This window comes from Miscanthus floridulus, chromosome 1 (assembly GCF_019320115.1).
Source record: "Miscanthus floridulus cultivar M001 chromosome 1, ASM1932011v1, whole genome shotgun sequence".
Lineage (NCBI taxonomy): Eukaryota > Viridiplantae > Streptophyta > Magnoliopsida > Poales > Poaceae > Miscanthus > Miscanthus floridulus.
Genome location: NC_089580.1, coordinates 111,339,763 through 111,343,600, shown reverse-complemented (window position 1 = coordinate 111,343,600; position 3,838 = coordinate 111,339,763). Strand labels below are relative to the sequence as shown.

Sequence of the window (3,838 nt, the reverse complement as noted above, 5' to 3'; positions counted from 1 at the left end):
TTTCAAGTCACATTAAATAATAAAGAACTACTTAGTAGTAACACTAAGTAGTACCAACAAGCATCTCTAGCACCATCATTAGGGATCGGTAACCTAGTCCAAGTAATGCTAAGGCCCCATTCGGCTTACCCCATATTCGGCTTGTTCGGCTTGTTTTTCAGCCTAAACAGTATTTTTCTCTCACAACAATTCAGCCAGGACAGTGTTTTCAGCCTAGTTTCAGCCAAGATTCAGACTGAGCGAACGGGGCCTAAGAGATGTTGGTATATAATAGGTGACTACTAAAACAAGTGACAAGTTAATAAATACCAACAAGCATTTCTAGCGCCGTTGCCCGGGAAGGATAGCTAGACAAAGGAAGTATTGATAAACTTATACTTTTTGAAGTGATCGAGATAACCATTGAACTCTACTCAAATAGGCTTACCCTTGTGTTGTCTACTTGTGTATCTTATGTAGGGTAATGTATGACCGGTTTTGACCTTCTGACAAACTACGTTGAAGATCTAGAAGCATTAATCAGGAGAACTAGAGCCAAACTCAAGAAAGTCTCAGCTTTAGAGTCGGAAGACCACCAAATGAGGCAAAGTTTAACACTAGAATTTGAAGCCATGGCTAACAAGACTCTCCATGAGTTCTCTGCTCCAACTATGGCTAACATCTGTACTGGACCAATAACCAATGTCGGAGATAATGGATTTGAACTCAAGCCAGGCTCTCATCAACATGGTGCAAGCAAAGCAGTTTTGTGGGAAGGCACATGAAGATGCTAGTGCTCATCTCCAACACTACCTAGAGATCTATAGCACCTTCACCATCAAAGGAGTGGCCAAAGATGCCATACTACTTCAGCCTTTTCCCATTCTCACTCTTGGGGAAGGCAAAGCAATGGTTCTACGCCAACAAAGATAGAAACACTACATGGGATAACTGCTCCACTGCCTTCCTAGCTAAGTTCTTTCCCATAGGTAAGACCAATGCTCTACATGGGAGAATGTCAAGTTTTCAGCAGCAACATGATGAATCTATCCTTGAGGCATGGGAATGCTTTCAAGACTACATATCAGAATGTCCTCTACATGGGATGGAGAATTGGCTACTCATGTAGACCTTCTACCATGGTTTTACTACTAGTACCCATGAGATGATGGATGTTGCTGCTAGAGGTGCATTCCTGTCACTCACAATCCCAGCTACAATAGCTCTCGTGGAGAAGATGGCTTCCAACCAAGGCTAGAATGAAGAACATGTTTAGACCCACAAGAGAGGTGGAAGTATGCATCAACTTAAGGAAGTAGACATGTTGTCTGCCAAAATGGACCTACTGATGAAGAAGCTCGAAGACCGAGCCAATGAGAAGCAAGAAGTCATGCATATTCATGATTCCTGCATGACATGTGAAGAGTGTGGAAACACTGGACATTTAGGGAACAACTGCCCTGAAATTCATGAGGATGTGAACTTCGTCAATAACAACTACTATCATCCTCAATAGAATCAAGGATGGAACTAGTAACAGAGGCCAAACTACCAAGGTAACTACTAAGGTAATAATTTCAATAACTTTAATTCAACCACCCTTGAGAGAATTAATTGCTGGACGATCCAAACTTATGGAGGGATTATCTAGAAAGGTAGCTACCAATGATAAAATTCTAGAAAACATAAATAATAGAATGGATAGCTTTGCTTCTACCATTAAGAACCAACATAGCTTTAATAAAATGATACGATCACAAATAGCTCAGCTAGCTGCTGCTATTCCTCCGTCCGACAAAGGTAAGATTCTAGGGCAGTCGGAAGATCTAGAAACTGCAAATCTTGTAGATATTCACAATGCAGCTTACTACTACATGGAGCCATCAGAGGGAAGGTGGATAGATTATTCACTACCCAACAAGAAAGGTGACCCTAGTAGACCTATCATCCCTATCTCCATTGGACATCACATTTTCTAGGAAGTTGTCTATGACTTCGTAGCGAGTGTCAACATCATGCCTAAGGTAATTTATGAGAAGATTTTAGGGGATCCTTTGTTGTACACAAATATGCATTTGCAGCTTGTAGATCAGTCACTCTGCTACCCCAAGGGAGTTCTTAAAGATGTCATTATCTGAGTGGGACAATCATATGTTCCTATAGACTTTGTGGTTCTAGAAATAGGTGGAGATGAAAGGGCACCCATCATCTTGGGCCGACCTTTCTTGAGCACCATGAAGGCCATCATCTATGCAGATAGTGCCAAGATCTATTTCACAATCAAGGATAGAAAGGAGAAGTTTTCTTTCAAGAATCCGCACCTTGCAATCTCCTAGACATCCACAAATGCCATACTAGCCTGAAGGTACAACAAAAACAAAGAAGAAGAACAACCAGAGAAGGAGGAAGAACAAGGTCAGGTAGCCACAAGAAGAATTAGTCAACATGATCAACACACTCTGATCAGAGTACGACCACCTCCTTGCTTCACCATTCCTTACCAAGAAGGATGATCTGGTGTACCAACGATCGAGTGTACCATTGGACAAAGAATCTTCCACAAGACCTTTTGCAACATTGGATAGGGTGTCAACATAATGTCCAAGGCAATGTATGAATATTTATTTGGTGATGAACCTTTGTTCCCTACATACATGCAATTACAGATGGCGGATCAATCAATCCAATTTTCAAAGGGGATAGCTAAAGATATCATGGTAAGAATACATGATCATTATGCCCCTGCCAACTTCATGGTTCTACACATGGGAGAAGAAGAAGACAATACACCCATCATCCTAGGGAAGATCGTTCCTCAACACCACCGATGAGATCAACTATGTCGGATCTAGACATATCCACTTCCAATTCCCTAGAGAAAAGGTATGTTGTTACTTCAATAGTTATACCACTTATGAGCAGCCGAAGAAGAATCTCTCTAGGAGGAGATGTCAAACATCCCAATGCCAAAAGAATCAACCCCCGAAGAGTGGATGGGAAGAAGATGAAGAACCTGAAGAAGTTGTGAAAGATGAACCTACTCTGCCCAAGTGAAGCCCACAAACTAAGCAGGTATGGAAAGAGAAGGTGACATCACTATCAGAGTTACCATCACAAGATGTGCAGCCATCTAGGTCTCCATTGCTGAGACTGGATGAGGCACCCAAAGAATAAAGGACTATTTCCAGTCAAGTCCTATCTAGAGGACTTAAAAATCTGAACCCTCGTCGTTAGGTAACATCGGTAGTTATCCATATTTACCTTTCTAGCATTGCATAAATTATTTTTCACTTAAGCATATTTACTTTTTTGCATTTGCATTGCACTAGTAAAAGAAAAACAAAAAGTTTCATAACTACATTCCATCATTGCATCATAAAAATCCTAAGCCCCATGTGAATAATTCTATGGTGTGTAAAAGCCCACGGGAATATTAATTGTGGTGGCATAAAAATTAAAAATACCATGCATGCATATTTTCTTTCTGCATTATATAAATAAGAAATCCAAAAATATATTAGATAGACATCCTGCTAGAAAATCTATCTAAACCCACAAGGACAACAAATCTCCACATGGCTGACCGCTAACCCCTTATCCTAATCTATTTCACAAGTTTTGGTGTTTTTGTTGGAGTATTCTATAGGATGATAAATAAGACCAAGAGAAAGTTCACTCGACTGTAGTCGTCTCGCTCCACCCATGGATGAGAAGGACATACGCCGGCAAAACCCGTCTAAGAAAAGACCACGACAACATCTAGCTTGGGGGAGGAGCATCCCTCATGTATCTAGCTAAGTATTACTTTCCCTTTTACTATTATTAAGTTTACTTCATGTTAGTTAAAATAAAAAGATGC

General features: G+C 40.5%; 1 non-coding gene across 1 annotated transcript; it reads right to left on the bottom strand.

Moving 5' to 3' along the window:
* Positions 1-977: 977 nt before the first annotated feature.
* Positions 978-1,086, bottom strand: LOC136511540 (small nucleolar RNA R71). The gene has a single exon (XR_010772753.1). It is a non-coding gene; the product is annotated as a small nucleolar RNA R71 (small nucleolar RNA).
* Positions 1,087-3,838: the final 2,752 nt, after the last annotated feature.